Consider the following 17,505-nt stretch of genomic DNA (forward strand, 5'->3'; position numbering starts at 1 on the left):
TAGTTCTGTTGATTGGTTCATACAAATTTGGAATTGCTATGTCTTGTTGGTGAATTGACTCTTTGATCATTATGTAATGTCATTCTCTGTTCCAGATAAATTTCTTGCTCTGAGATCTACTTTTATCTGATATTAATATAACCACCCCTGATTTATTCTGGTTAGTGTTTGCATATCTTTTCCCACCGTTTTATTTTCAACCTACCTATACTGTTATATTTGAAGAGAATTTCTTGTAGACAGCATATAATTGGGTCATTAAAAAAATCCAAGCTGCCAATCTTCATCTTTTAATTGCTGTATTTGGACCATTTACATTTAATGTAATTATCCATATGTTAGGGCTTAAATCACCACTTAGTTTTTTTGTTTTGTTTCGTTTTGTTTTTTTAAGATTTTATTTATTTATTCGAGATAGAGCGAGAGTGAGCAAGAGAGAGAGAGAGAGAGAGAGAGAGAGAGAGAGCATGAGTGGGGGGAGGGGCAGAGGGAGAGGAAGAAGCAGGATCTCCACTGAGCAGAGAGCCCAACATGGGGCTTGATCCCAGGACCCTGGGATCATGACCTGAGCCGAAGGCAGACACTTAACCAACTGAGCCACCCAAGGGCCCCAGTTTCTTTATTTTCTTTTGTCTTTTGCCTTCCTAAGGGTTATTTGTTCCTTATTCTATGTATATCATACAGAAATATCACAGTTTACCGGTGTTAAAATTTTACCAGTTCAAGTGAAGTACAGAAAACTTACCTACTTTTAAGTCCTTTTATATTCCCTCATTTATAATATAAGGGTCTTAAATATGTTCTCTCCATATTTTTTTTCTTTTAAAGATTTTATTTATTTGACAGAGAGAGACACAGCAAGAGAGGGAACACAAGCAGGCAGAGGGGGAGAGGAAGAAGCAGACTTCCCGCAGAGCAGGGAGCCTGATGCGGGGCTCAAACCCAGGACCCTGGGATCATGACCTGAGCCAAAGGCAGACACTTAACAACTGAGCCACCCAGGCGCCCCTGTTCTCTCCATATTTTGATAACCACATAAGACAATGTTATTCAAGAAAAATTTGGAAAACTCAAAAGGAGCAGTAAAGCTTCTTGTATACACCCATACTTTTGTTCTTTCCATTGTTCCTTCCTCCTTCCAGATAATCCAAGATTCCTTCTTTTATCATTTCATTTACATGTAAAAAAGTTCTTTAGCCATTCTTTTAAGGTAGTTGTACTGGTGATGAATTCTCTAAGTTTTCCTTCATCTGAAAATGTTTTGATTTCTTCTTCTTTCCTGAAGGAAATTTTTGCAGATATAAAGTTCTAGTTTGACAGTTCTTTTCTTTCAGCACCTAAAAAATGTTGTGCCACTTTTTAAAAATGGCATCCATAGTTTCTGATGAGAAATCTTTTATCATTCAAATTGTTTCCCAATTGGTAAGGTGTCATCTCTTTTTTTTTTTTTTTTCTGCTTTCACAATTGTTACCTTTGTCTTTAGTTTTCAGAAGTTTGACCATGATGTGTCTTTTTTTTTTTTTTTTAGAGAGAGAGAGGGTGAGGGGCAGAGGGAGAGAGAGAATCTCAAGCAGGTCCCATGCCCAGTCCAGAGCCCAATGCAGGCCTTGACCTCACGACCCTGAGATCATGACCTGAGCTGAAACCAAGAGTTGGACACTTAACTGACTGAGCCATCCAGGCACCGCCGACTGTGATGTGTCTTGATGCAGATTTCTTTAGCTTTATCCTGTTTTGGCTTTGCTCTGATTCTTTAATCTATAGATTTTTGCCTTTTGCTAAATTTTTATCATTTTTAGCCATTATTTCTTTAAGTACTTTTACAGCCCCTTCCTCTTTCCCCTTTTTCTCCAGGATTATGATGACAGGAATGTTAGATCTTTTGTTATAATCCCATAGGTCCTTGAGGCTCTGTTAAATTTTTTAAGCCTATTTTCCCTCTGTTGTTCAGATTGGGTAAGGTCTATTCTGTCTTCAAGTTCACTGATTCTTTCCTCTATTATCTACATTCTGATGTTGAGCCCATCTCGTGAGTTATTCATTTTGGTTGTGGTATTTTTTCAGTTCTCAATTTTCCATGTGGTTCTTATTAATATCTTCTACTTCTTTGCTGAGACTTTCTATTTTTTTTTAAATTTGTTTCAAGTGTGTTTGTAATTGCTTCTTGAAGCATTTTATGATGGCTGTTTTAAATCTTTGGCAGTTAATTCCAATATCTATTTCATCTCAGTGTTGATTCCTATTATGAGACGGGGTATTTTTTTTTTTATGAAACTGAATATTTACGATTTCTTTTTTAGCAGGTCTCCTTTGACCCTACACTAGTTGAAAAACACAGTCTTGTTACTGACAGGTGGGGGTTTAAGTGCAGGTTTCCTACTAGGTCTCTGCTGAAACCACCCTGAATGGGAGGAAAAGGGGTCTTATTACTACTGGTTGGAGGTAGGAACTTCCAACTAGGCCCTTTAGACACTATTCCAGCAAGGAGGGGGATGAGTCCCAGGTGGCCTTCACTGAACCCAGAGAAGAGGAGCTTGTTATGTTGGGTGGAGATGAAAGTCCTTACCTCCCCATTTGACCTCCTCTGACACCACCTTGGTGGTAGGAGGAGAAGGGGTACCTTCTTACAGCCATAGGCTAGACTAATTGAATCAGAATTGCTGGGGTGGTACATAGGCGTAGTGTTTCACAGCTGCCCTGTTGATTGCAGTGTCCTTGCAAACAAGTTTAAAAACTATTGCTTTAGAATTTCCTTTAGTGAGGAGTCTGTTGGTGGTAAACTTTGCTATGCTTATCTGGAAATTTTGTATTTTGGCCCATTTCTTGAATGATAGCTTAGTGCGTGTACAGTTATTTTCTCTCAACATTTTGAAGATATGATTTCCCCATCCTTTGGTTTCCATTTTTGCTTATGAGAAGTCAATTAGCAGTCAGCTTGTGATTTCTCTTCAGGTAACTGGGTTTTCTTTATGGCTGCATTTAAGATTTTTTCTCTTTTTTCTCTATAATCTTCATTTTCAAAATGTGTTTAAGTGTATAATTCTTTTTCTTTAAATTGCTTGAAATTTCTTGTGCTTCCTAAATCACCATATTTATATTTTTCTTCAATTCTAGAGAATCCTCAGTCATTGTTTTCTTAATTAGTGTCTTTCTCCTATGTGGTATGATGTGCTGTTCAGGCCTTCTTCCCTCCCCTTTGGTGAAGAATCTGTTGTAATAGTTGCTAGGAGTGCTGTGGGCAGGTAGCCTTCAGCTGTCAGCACCTTCAGAGATTGCCTCAAGGTCATGTCCCTTCCAGGGCAGCCCACATCCAATGACTGATCAACATAGGATTATAAAAGCCTACATGTCTCAGCCCAAATCAGAACAATTCTGAAGGCTAACAGAGCTCCTGTGCCGTCATCTGTAGTTCTTGTTGGCCCTGAATCACAGCTCATCTTCTTCCTCTCTCTATTCCTGCTTCCTCTCACTCTCCCTTTTATGGAAATTGACTCCAATGGCACGCCTTAATAAACATCCTGAATGCTAAAGTTGGTCTAAGAGGCAGCTTCCCAGGGAACCAAACCTGCAATATCCCGTTCTTTCTAGTCACTCCCTCAGAAAATCTGATTAGATATGTCAGATGGTCTCACTCTCTCTCCCTAACTCTTTATCTCTTTCACAATTTCCATCCCCTTGACTTTCTTTGATGCATTTTGGGTAATTTCCTAAGAGCTATTATTTTAGATTAGCTCACTAATTTTCTTTTCAACCATTTTTATTATGAATTATTATTTTAAGGTATTTCTTTACAAAATTTTCTAGCACATTTACTTGGAAAAATTTAATAAAATGTGTTTTAGGAAAAAAAAAGCATAAAACTGATTTTTAAAAGGCTTAGTGTTTTGGTTGGTGCATCTCTTCCATTCAAATATCTGGTACCACACAAATATCTTCATACTTCTTCATGATTCAGTTTTGGTAATTAATAATTCCTTTAAAAACTTGTGTTGTAGTGTTAAATGTATTTGCACAATATTTAACCTAATATTTCTCAATTTTTCATCTCTTCTATTCCTGCAGCTATATCTTGTCTTTCATTCTTAATGTTTTTTTCTCTCTCTTTTTTCTTTTTCCTTTTTTTTTTTTTGTAGGCTCCACGCCCAACATGGAGCCCAACATGGGGCTTACACTCACTACCCTGAGATCAAGACCTGAACTGAGATCAAGAGTGGAATGCTTAACCGACTGAGCCACCCAGGTGCTCCCCCCTTTTTTTTCTTGATCATGGTTGACTTGCATTTTCCATGCAATAATGCATGCAATGCTTGCATTTTCCAAACAATAATCTTGCATTTTCCATGCAATAATGCATGCAATGCTTGCATTTTCCAAACAATAATCTTTTTGTATTATTGACTAACTCTGTTGTAATTTTTCATTTCATTAATTTCTATGTTCATCTTTATTGAATTTTTTACTACTTGCTTCTTGGCACAAGGTAGGGATTGGCTCTCTAGAATTTTTTAGTAGTAGTAGTTGCAACTACTCTGATTTTACTGGTATAGCTGGTATTATGCTGATTTTACCCTATATAGGCACACTTCAGAGATATTGCGGGTTCAGTTCCAGACCACTGTAATGAAGTGAATCTCACAATAAATTGAGCCAAATAATTTTTTGTTTCCCAGTTCATATGAAAGTTATATTTAAGACTATTCTGTAATCTCTTGGGCTCCTGGGTGGCTAAGTTGGTTAAGTGTCTGCCTTTGGCTCAGGTCATGATCCCAGGGTCCTGCTTCTCCCTCTCCCTCTGCCTGCCACTCCCCCTGCTTGTGCTCTCTCTCGCTCTCTCTCTCTCTGTCAAATAAATAAATAAATAAATAAATAAATAAATCTTTTTAAAAAGACTATACTGTAATCTCTTAAGTGTGCAATAGTATTATGTCTTTAAAAATGCATAATTAAAAATACTTCATTGTTAAAAAATGCTAACCACTCACTATCTGAGCTTTCAGCAAGTCATAATCACTGATCACATATCACCATAACAAATATAATAATAATGAAAAAGTTTTAAATATTATGAGAGTTACCAAAATGTGACACAGACATGAAGTGAGCAAATGCTGTTGGGAAAATGGTGCCAATAGACCTCCTCAATGCAGCGTTGCCACAGACCTTCAATTTGTAAAAAAATGCAGTATCTGTGAAGCACATGAAGTGACACAGTAAAATGAGGCAGGCCTGTATATAGACTCCGTAAGATACCCTGAAACTATTCCCACTTACTGCAATAATTTTTCCTGGGGTGAGACTTTATCTTTAATCCTAACTCATTTCATTTCTGTCTTAGAGAAATTTCTCATGATTTTAATCCAATACTTTTACCCACTCTAATTACGGAATATATATAATAATATTTGTATGATTTGGGAGAGCAGAGGGAAGCTGAAACTTGTATTTAGCTTGCCAACCTGATAAAATACTGATTCTCTGTTTCTGGGATGTAAAGTTCTACAGATATGCAGTAATTCAGTTATAATTTGCACATCCTCTACATCCTACATCCTTTACATGGAATATCATTATGGGAGAGGGGGTCACATTCTCCAACAAGTCCCTTAACAGTTTTATGGCTTTCTATTTTGCCATATATGCACACATAGATTTTTCTACCAGTTCTTGTGTTATATGGTTTGAGGCTAAGTTATACCGAGTTTTAAGATTTATAGAGGTTATGTCTGCAATGACAGCATACCCTTAAAACATAAAATTATCCTCACAATCAGGTCACAAGCTATTTGCATTTAATTCTGATTTGTTTCACCATCCATACTCTCTTTTACTTTGAACTTGTTAGACATATCTTTGCCCAACATTTTGTTACTGTTACAGACCTAGGAAGGAGTGAAACACTAAGATTTTTTTTTTAAGATTTTATTTATTTTTCTGACAGAGAGAGAGAGAGCACAAGCCGGGGGAGGGATAGAGGGAGGCGGAGAAGCAGGCTCTCTGTGGAGCAGGGGGCCCGATGCAGGGCTCAGTCCCAGGACCCTGAGATCATGACCTGAGCTAAGGGCAGACACTTAACCTACTGAGCCACCCAGGCGCCCCAAAACACTAAGACTGACTAGACAGTAGTAAGAGCACACAGTTCATAAATCAATGTGACTGGCCTGTGGACGTTGAACAGTAATAGTGAGAATCAGGAAAGGGATGTGACAAGGAACAAGGACCCAGATTGAGCCAGGAGTTTTGTGCCTTTCTTCCCCATCTATTTCTGTTGTGGTAATAACCATGTGCCAAAATATATAGTAATAGGCAATGTAACCATTGAGTAGGATCTTATGATGAAGAGGACAAGAGCCTGAGAATCAGGTGCGAGACTCTGTAACCCAATTGGTAATGTCTCCAATCAAACCCCAGGGAACACAGTAGGGTTTCTGTAGGACCTGGTTCACTTAATAATCAGGGGTGCTGGCCTATAGTGAGTTTGAAAGATTTCAAGGTTGATTAATGTAAAAGATATGACCACAGGGTGGCAGTAGCACACAATGAGTTTTATTTGTGTGGCGCTTTGACAGGTTTGCAAGGGGTTCCTGGGGGTTGGTGTTTCTCCCAGCTGGAGACCTTCCAAGGGCACCTGCACAGGGGCCACCACCCAGAAGGGGAGGAGAGCAAGAGAACTCCTGATGGGAGGGAGCCCAAAGAGAGGGTTTACATGTCTACGTGATGCTCAACAGTGGCTCAGGGTCTTTATAGCCCCGGGGTTTTTCTTATTTATGGCTTTTTTATGTCAGCTTCAGTTTCACAGGCATTATGAAAATTAATGAAATGAAGCCTCATTTAGAATGGAGTCAGGTAACCAGCAGGGGGAGCTCTCATGCTCCTAGTAGATTGCAGATCCAGCAGGAAGAGACATACCTTGCAAGTCAATACTACTTTATTACCCCAGAAGGAGGGAAAAAGGTTTTTCTCCTCTCTGGGGAAGAGCCCAGCCAATAAAAGATTGTCCACAACTCAGCCAATGAAATTCCACTTTACTTCAAACTCCCAATTTACTCCACTGAGCTTTTTTTTTTTTTACTCCCAGTTTTACTCCACAACCCTCCCAGAACTGCCCCTTTCTTCTACAAAACAGCATTCCTCCCCTTTGTTTATTGTAGTTGCCTATGGGCTTGCTGTAGTTTGCTTGTCCTGAATCACAATTCTGTTATTCCTGCATAAACTCAATTTTGCTGGTAAAATAACTGGCAGTTTTATTTTTAAGGTTAACATTACACAAAGCAGGCAGGTTGTAAATGGCTAAAAATCTGCTTATTTGAACAATCTTTAAAAGAATTCAGTGTGGGGTGTCTGGGTGGCTCAGTCGGTTAAGCGTCTGCCTTTGCTCGGGTTATGATCCCGGAGTCCTGTCGAGTCCTGCATCAGTCTCCCTGCTCAGTGGGGAGTCTGCTTCTCCCTCTATCCCTGCCCCCCGCTCATGATCTCTCTCTCTCTCAGACAAATAAATAAAATCTCTTAAAAAAAAGTTAAAAACAAATAAAGCTTTTCAATGTGTAAAATTGTTGCCAGTGGGCTTTTGGGCTAGTAGGTCCTAGTCTGTCTGAAGGAGTAAACAACATAGGGCTAGTATACAGAAACCATCTTTGGATAAGGGCCCAGCACTGGCACTGCAGATGTGTGTTCCCATTTCTTCTGTGTTGGTCAATCCGGGTTTGTTCTTCCAGGTACATGTGTGTCTCTTCAACCTGTAGTTTGAAGCCTTTTTATATTAAATAAAATAAGATTTTATTTATTTGTCAGAGAGAGAGTACAAGCAAGGGGAGCAGAAGGCAAAGGGAGAAGCAGGCTCCCTACTGAGCAGGGAGCCTGATGAGGGACTTGATCTCAGGACCCTGAGATCATGACCTGAGCCGAAGGCAGACGCTTAACTGACTGAGCCTCCCAGGCGTCCCGAGAAAAATATTATTAAAGTATAGTTTTAGTACATATTCTGTTCCATTGCTTTGGTTTTCCTCTTCAGGAAATCCTATCATACATATGTTAGATCTTCTTTGACTATCTTCTTTTTCTATCACTTTCTCTCAAATCCATTTTTATCTCTTCTGTATTTTAAAAAAGTCCTTCATTGATCTGAAAATATTAGGCATTGTCATTTTCTCTTGGTTCCTTCTCATTTAGTTTTCATTTCAGAAATAACTTTTAGTTTATTCTCTTTCCTGAGTTCTGTAAACTGACTTCTAAAAAATCTTAATTTTTTCCTGTTATCACATTTCTGAAATTTTCTAATTCTTATACTGATTTTTAATAATTTTTTTCATTTTCTTAATGGTTTTCTTCTTTTTTTCTTTCTGGGTAAATCCTTCCTCCATGCTTTCATTGTCAATGGGGACATTATTATATTCTTTTCTTTTTTTATGATGACTATGGGATTCAGCTGAGATCGGTTTCAATTGCTCATGTTTGAGTGCAATGAGCTTTTCTGACTACAAGGGACAATGGGAAGAATAGGTATTTTAGCTTCAAAGCTATAGAGTTTTCTTTATTTTTCCTTAAAGAAATAATGAAAATATGGCCTCTGACTTCTGAGATCTGCATCTTCCCCTGTCCCACCCACTTTTATCAGGGCCTTCTCTGTCTTTTGCCCTTATAGTCCCTGCCCAGCTCTATTTGGATTCTACTCCCATCAGTTTCTTCTCAGTTTGGCTTTGTCCTGGAAGGAAGTTTTGATTTGTTAGTATCAAGATATTATAAGCAGTCAGACCACTTCAACATCTCCAGAAATTACTGCAGATCCTTTGCATTCGCCTGCAAATTGAGTCTGCATGACTTCCTCCTAGTTTTGGAGTGATTCTCAGATTGTACTTACCTTTACTTCCTGTCAGTGATTTGTGGGCTTTCCTATTCTCAAGAATATTATACCTCTCATTGCCTTCCCTTGCTTTTTCCTGCATAGATACTGAATACATGTTGGTTGTATAGGCATGGATTCATCCCCAAATGGTAGTATTTGGGGGGGGTTATAGGGTGATAGCGTGTTTTAAAATAGCTTTATTGGGGTGCCTGGGTGGCTCAATCGGTTAAGCGGCTGCCTTCGGCTCAGGTCATGATCCCAGGGTCCTGGGATCGAGTCCCGCATGGGGCTCCCTGCTTGGCGGGGAGCCTGCTTCTCCCTCTCCCTCCGCCTGCCTCTCTGCCTACTTGTGCTCTCTATCTCTCTGTCAAATAAATAAATAAAATCTTTAAAAAAAATAAAATAAAATAGCTTTATTGAGGTATGATTGAATACAATAAAATGCACATATTTAGAATATATAATTTTTAAAAGATTTTATTTAAGTAATCTCTACACCTAATGTGGAGCTCAAACTTACAACCCTAAGATCAAAAGTCACATGCTCTACTAACTGAGCCAGCCAGGCACCCCTAGAATATATTATTTGATAAATGTTAACATATGAACCTGTGAAATCACCACAAATAAGATAGCAAGCAGATCCATTACATTCAAAGGTTTAGTTGTGCTCCTGTTGTTTCTTCCTTCTGCTCCTTCCTGCCTATCCTATCCTCAAGCAATCACTGATACATTTTTTTGCCAGTATAGATTAATTTGTACTTTCTATAGTTTTATATAAATGGAAACATACAGTATGTACTCCTTTTTTTTTTTTCTGGCTTCTTTACTTAGCAAATTATTTTTAGAATCAACCATGTTGTTGTGAGCATGGATAGTTTACTCCTTTTTATTGCTGAGTACTATTTCATTGTATGTATATACCACTATTTGTTTATCCATTCACCTTTAATGGACATTTGAGTTATTTCCAGTTTTTGGCTATTACAAGCTAAGCTGCTATGAATACTCATGTACAAGTCTCCTTATAGGCATATATTTATTTTTCTCTTAGGTCAATACCAAGGAGTAGAATGGCTGGATCACGTCACAGGTGTATGGTTAACTTTTTAAGAAAATGTCAAACTGTTTTCCAAAGTGGTTGTTACATTTTACATTCTCACAGTGTTATGAGAATTCAAGTTCTTTCACATTCTTGTCAACAGTTTTTATAGTCGGTCTTTTAAATTTTAATCATTCTAATAGGCATGTAGTGATATTTCATTATAGTTTTAATTTCCATTTCCCTAATGATTAATGATGTTGAGAATATTTTCATGCATTTATTTACAATCTACCACAATCTATTACCCAGTAAGAAAAATTGCATTGTTTTCTTCTTGTTACGCTTTGGGAGTTCTTTAGATATTCTTTAATTAGTTCCAATCCTTTGTCAAATTTATGCTTTGCAAAGATTTTTTTCTGCCAGGCTGTGGCTTATATTTTCATTCTCTTAACAGTAACTTTTGAAGAGCAGTTTTCAGCTTTAATTTCTATGATGAACAATTTATCAATTTGTAATTTAATGGATAATGCTTTTGGTGGCACATTTAAGAAATCTTTGCCTAAGCCAAGGACACAAAGATTTTCCATGTTTTCTCCTAGAAGTTTTATAGCATTCAGTCTTACATTTAGTTCTATGCATCATTTTTAGTTAATTTTTGTGTATGGTGTGAGATATGGATTGAGCTAATTAAAAGATATATATATTTTTTTGCATATGGATATCCATTTGTGTTAGCACCATTTGTTGAGAAAGGCTATCCTTTCTCCACTGAATTGCCTTTGTCAAAAATCAATTGTATGAATATGTGTTTGTTTATTTCTGGACGATTTGGCTCCATTGATCTATTTCTTTATCTTTATGCCAATACCACACTGCCTTGACTACTGTAGCTTTACTGTAATCTTTGAAATCAGTGTGAGACCTCCAACCTTGCTCTTTTTCAGAGTTGTTTTGGCTATCCTAGGACCTTTGCATTTCCATATAAATTTTAGAATCAGCTTGCCAATTTCTGCAAAAAAGCCTGCTGAGATTTTGCCTGGAATTGCATTGAATCTACACATCATTATGGGGAAGAATCGACATCTTAACAAAACTGAGACTTCTGCTCGTTGAAGAAAGTATGTCTTTCCATTTGTTTAGGCTTTTCTCTCAAAAGAATATTTTGTAGTTTTCAGTGTATAAGGTTTTTTATATATTTCGCTGAATTTCAATTTTTAAAAAATTTTATTTATCCGTCAGAGAGAGAGCACAAGCGGGGGGAGCGGCAGGCAGAGGGAGAAGCAGGCTCCCTGCTGAGCAAGGAGCCCAATGCGGGACTCGACCCAGGACCCTGGGATCATGACCTGAGCCGAAGGCAGACGCCTAACCGACTGAGCCACCCAGGTGTCCCGAATTTCAAATTTTTAATTGCAAATGGTATCTTTTTTAAAAATAGCAATTTCTAGTAGTTTGTTGCTTGTATATAAAAATGTAATTGATTTCTGTATATTGATCTACATCCTGCAATGTTGCTAAACTCAAATATAAGTTCTAGTGGCTTTTTTATAGATTCAATTGGATATTCTCCATGAACAACCACATCATCTGCAAATAAAGACAGTTTTACTGCTTCCTGTTTAATCTGTATGCCTTTCTTTTTCTTGCCTAATTGCACTAACTAGAACTTCCAATACAATTGTTTTTAAAAGGTGTTTTAATATTTTAGTCGTATTTCAAAATAAATCGTCAAGGAAATAATCACAGAATTATAGGACCCAACAAAGTTTAGCTATATCTAGTCCAATTTCCTCTTTTTATATATATAAAAAATTAGATATTGATGGAATCCAAATCTGTGGTAGGGGAGTTGTTTCTCCTACATGGTGGCATTACTCATAATGATCATACTATGATATATAAACTCTACCTTAGGCACTTTTGTTTTTAGTATATGCTATATTATTATTACATAAATGTCTATAGCACACATCTGCGGTAAGCATTACCAAAATTGAATTCATAAAATTCAGAAAACTGAAACATTTGATTCTCCTCCACTATAATCTTTTTTTTTAAGATTTTATTTATTTGACAGAGAGAGACACAGTGAGAGAGGGAACACAAGCAGGGGGAGTGGGAGAGGGAGAAGCAGGCTTCCCACTGAGCAGGGAGCCTGACGTGGGGCTCGATCCCAGGACCCTGGGATCGTGACCTGAGCCGAAGGCAGGTGCTTAACGATTGAGCCACCCAGGCGCCCCTCTCCTCCACTATAATCTTTAATACAAGAGCGAAGCATGGAAATCCTGGCTTTGTTCCCAATATTAGGGGAAAACATTTATTCTTTCATCATTAAGTATGATGTCAACTGTAGATTTTTTTTTAGATATTCTTTATCAGGTTGTGGAAATTCCTTCCTATTAGTATATTGTTGAGGGCTTTCATTATAACTATGTTTTCTGTTTTGTCCAATGCTTCTTCTGTGACTATTGAGATAAGAATGTGGGTCTTCTATTCTATTAATATGCTGTATTATATTAACTAATGTTGGATGTTCCTTTTTTTTTTTTATTTGTATGTGGTTGTCCAGTTGTTCCAGGACCATTGTTGAATAGAACATGCTTTCTCCATTAAGTTGCTTTTAGTCCTTCACTAAAGATCAATTGATTATATTGTGTTAGTCTTTCTGGGTTCTCTATTCCATTCCATTGATCTATTTGTCTATTCTTTTTTTTAAGATTATTTATTTATTTATTTATTTGACAGAGAGAGACACAGCGAGAGAGGGAACACAAGCAGGGGGAGTGGGAGAAGGAGAAGCAGGCTTCCCGCGGAGCAGGGAGCCCGATGCAGGGCTCGATCCCAGGACCCTGGGATCATGACCCGAGCCGAAGGCAGATGCTTAACGACTGAGCTACCCAGGCGGGGCTCGATCCTAGGACCCTGGGATCATGACCTGAGCCAAAGGCAGATGCTTAATGACTGAGCCACCCAGGCACCCCTATTTGTCTAGACTTCTTTCACCAAATGCCAACTGTCTTGGTTATGTTGACTACAGTAAGTCTTGAAATTAGACATTGTCAGACCTCCCAGCTTTGTTCTCTTTCAATATTGTGTTGGCTGTTCTGGGTCTTTTGCCTTTCCATATAAACTTTGAATCTGTTTGTAAATGTCCATAAAATAATTTGCTGGGATTTTGACTGGGATTACATTTAATCTATGGTTCACACTGGGAAGAACTGATAACAATATTGAATTTTCCTATCCAAGAACATGGAATACCTCTTAAATCTTCTTTGATTTCATCGTAGTTTTGTACTTTTCCTCATATAGATCTTGTACATATTTAATTTTTTGGTGCTAATGTAAATTGTGTTTTAATGTCAAATTCCAATTATTCATTGTTGATATATAGGATAGCAATTGACATTTGTATATTAGTCTTGCATCCTAAAAACCTTACCATAATTCCTTATTAGTTCTAGGAGTTTGTTGATTCTTTTAAATTTCCTTCATAGACAATGTCATCGGCAGTTTTATTCCTTCCTTCCCAATCTGTATATCTATTTCCTTTTCTTGTTCTTACTGCATTAGCAAGGACTTCTAGTACAATGTTGAACAGGAGTGGTGAAAGGCATCATCCTTGCCTTGTTCCTCTTAGGGGGAAAGTATCTAGCTTTTCACAATTAAGTATGATGGTAGCTGTAGGTTTTTTGTAGATGTCCTTTATCAAGTTGAGGAAGTTCCCCTCAATTCCTGATTTACTGAGAGTTTTTATCATGAATGGGTTTGGGATTTTTTCAAATGCTTTTTCTCTATCTGTTGATATGTTCATATAATTTTTCTTCTTTAGCATGTTGCAATGGATTGCATTAATTGATTTTCAAATGTTGAACTAGCTTTGCATCCTGGAGTAAATCTCATTTGGTTATGGTGTATAATTCTTTGTGTACCTTGTTGGATTTGATTTGCTAATATTTTGTTGAGTATTTTGCATCTATGTTTGGGAGAGATATTGTTTGTAGCTTTCCTTTCTTATAGTGTATTTATCTGGTTTTGATATTAGGATAATCCTGCCCTCTACTTTCAAGAAGAGATTGGAGAGAATTGGTGTCAATTTCTTCTTCAAATATATGGTAAAATTCACCAATGAACCCATCTGGGCCTGGTGCTTTCTATTTTGGAACAATATTATTGATTCAATTTCTTTAATACATATAGGCCTATTCAGATTATCTAGTTCCCATTGTGAGAATTCTGGTAGATTGTCTTTCAAGTAACCAGTTCATTTCATCTAGGTTATCAAATTTGTGGGTATAGAATTATCTATAATGTTCCTTTATTATTCTTTTAATATCCATGAAGTCAATAGTGATGGCTCCTCTTTAATTTCTGTTAAGAGTAATGTGTGTCTTTTTTTTTTTTTTCTTGGTTAGATTGGCTGGAGGTTTACTGATTTTATTGATCTTTTGAAAGAAGCAGGTTTTGGTTTTATTGATTTTCTCTACTTCTGTTTTTTCTATTCATTGATTTCTGCCCTAATTCTTATTATTTCTTTTCTTTACTTACTTTGGATTTTTTTTCTAGTTTCCTAAGGTGAAAGCTTATTGATTTTAGATCTTTCTTCTTTTCTAATATGTATTCAGTGTTATAAGTTCTTAAGTACTGCTTTTCCTGCATCTCACAAACTTTGATAAATTGTATTTTCATATTCAGTTTATATATATGTATACATATAAATATTTATATACACATATTTTATATATAATTTATATATATTTAACTATATAAATATATGTATTTTATATAATATATAAAAATATATAATATATAAAAATATATTTAAGTAGGCTCCATGCCCAGCATGGAGCCCAACACCGGGCTTGAAGTCACAACCCTGTGATCAAGGGTCAGGTGCTTAACTGACTGAGCCACCCAGGGACCCCTCATTTAGTTTTAAAATATTTTTAAAATTTCTCTTGACCTGTGTGTTACTTAGAACTATGTTGTTCAAATATTTCAGGACTTTTGGCTATATTTATTATTGGATTCTAATTTAATCCCATTGTGGTCTGAGAGCACACATTGTATGACTTCAACTTTTAAAAACTTGTTAAGGCGTGTTTTATGTCCCAGAATGTGGTCTATCTTGGTGAATGTTCCATGTAAATTCAAGAGGAATGTATAGATCCAGTTGACTGATGATGCTAAATTATGTTAAATGATGTTATGTCACTACTGATTTTCTATGTGCTGAATGTCAGTTACTGAGTCTTCAATTGATAAAGTTGAAGACTCCCAACTGTAATCTGTTCCTCCTTGCAGTTTCATAAATTTTTCCCTCATATACTTTTATGCTTTATTGTTAGGCCACACACATTAAGGATCATGTCTTCTTGGGGAATTGACTCCTTTATCATCATGTAATGCCCCCTTTTTTCCCTGATAATTTTCCTTGCTCTCAAGCTGGCTCTGTCTGAAATTAGTATCACTTTTCCAGCTTTCCTTTCCATTACTGTTAGCCTGGCAGGGCGAGTGGGAGAGGGAGAAGCAGATGTATACAGACAAGATGTAGTTGGGTCTTATTTTTTTTAATCATCTCTGGCAATTTCTGTCTTTTAACTGGTGTATTTATTTAAAAAAAATTTTTCTTTTAACTTTTTTTTTAAAAGATTTTATTTATTTGACAGAGAGAGACACAGCGAGAGAGGGAACACAAGCAGGGGAGTGGGAGAGGGAGAAGCAGGCTTCCCACCGAGCAGGGAGCCCGATGCGGGGCTCAATCCCGGACCCTGGGATCATGACCTGAGCCGAAGGCAGACGCTTAATGACTGAGCCACCCAGGCGCCCCTATTTTTAAATTTTTTTTTATTTTTTATTTAAGTTTTTATTTATTTATTTGAGAGAGAATGAGAGACAGAGAGCATGAGAGGGAGGAGGGTCAGAGGGAGAAGCAGACTCCCTGCCGAGCAGGGAGCCCGATGCGGGACTCGATCCCGGGACTCCAGGATCATGACCCGAGCCGAAGGCAGTTGCTTAACCAACTGAGCCACCCAGGCGCCCTAAATTTTCTTTTTTTTTTCTTTTTTTCTTTTTTCTTAAAGATTTTATTTATTTATTTGACAGAGAGAGAGATAGCGAAAGCAGGAACACAAGCAGGGGGAGTGGGAGAGGGAGAAGCAGGCTTCCCGCCAAGCAGGGAGCCCGATGTGGGACTCGATCCCAGGACCCTGGGATCATGACCTGAGCCGAAGGCAGACGCTTAACGACTGAGCCACCCAGGCGCCCTTTTTAAATTTTTTTAAAAAAGATTTTGAGTGAGCGAGAGAGCACACAAGTTGGGGGAGGGGCAAAGGGAGAGGGAGAAGCAGGCTCCCCGTTGAGCAGGAAGCCTGTTGTGGGGCTCAATCCCAGGACCCTGGGATCATGACCTGAGCCAAAGGCAGACGCTTAACCGACTGAGCCACCCAGGCGCCCTTAACTGGTGTATTTAGACCATTCATACTTAAACTGATTATTGGTAAAGCTAGATTACTATCTAACATATTTGTTACCGTTTTCCATTTGTTGCCCTTCTTCATTGTTTCTATTTTTGGTATTCTATTTTCCTGCCTTTTATGGTTTTAATTGGGCATTTTATGATTATATTTTCTCTCCTTTATTAGCCCATCAGTTATACTTTAACTTTTTAGTGGTTGCCCTAGTTCTTGTGAAATACATTTACAACTAATCCAAACCCACTTTTAAGTAACACCATACTTCTTCACAAGTAGTACAAGAGCCTTATAACAGAGTATTTCCAATTCTTCCCTCCCCATCCGTGATAACATTACTGTCATTTATCTCATTTTATAAGCTATAATAACCAAATATATTATTTTGAACAGTTACCTGTTAGACCAATGTAGCATAAAAACTAAACCTTGGATTTTAGTTTGAATCACATGGAATCTACAGATCATATTTAAATGCTTACAATGTTGAGTCTTCTCACTCATGAACATGTTACCTATTTACATTTGGGTCTTCTTGTGTCTTTCAGAAATTTAATAATTTTCTCTCTATATTTTTTATTAGATTTATTCCTAAGATCATATAATTGTTGACTCCTGTTACATGACGTATGCAATTACATGAGGCAATGTTATGTTTTTTTGCTTAAACCAGTTTGTTTCCTTGCAACTCAAGGAGTCCTAATACAGGTAGAATGTCAGGAAATGATGCAAAGCTCAAGAGACAGCCCATTTTGAAGGGGAAAACTAGCATACCTTAAGTGAATTGGACAAGGGGGCGATTTTGAAAAATTAAAAGCAGAAAACTGACATAATTATGCCTGCTTGTGTGCAGAGAGAAAGGAACCATTCATAAGGAAAAGGTTTGAAGAGCAAGGTGAGAGGAAATGGACTAGAGCCCAGATATAGCTGAGTACTCAGCTCTATCCATGTGCCTGAGCATAGTGTCCAAGAGCAGAAGAGTGCGGTGTGGGGTAGTGGCTAATGGCTGGGTGCAGTGTAAGGTAGCATTAACCAGGTGAGCTTCGATCCATATTGCCTAAGTACAAATCCTGACTCAGCCTAACTGTGTAACCAATTAATCTTTCTGTGTCTGTTTCCTTATCTGTCTGAAGCTAATAAAAAGTAAAAT

Source organism: Phoca vitulina, unplaced genomic scaffold, assembly GCF_004348235.1.
Source record: "Phoca vitulina isolate PV1807 unplaced genomic scaffold, GSC_HSeal_1.0 scaffold20, whole genome shotgun sequence".
Classification (NCBI taxonomy): domain Eukaryota; kingdom Metazoa; phylum Chordata; class Mammalia; order Carnivora; family Phocidae; genus Phoca; species Phoca vitulina.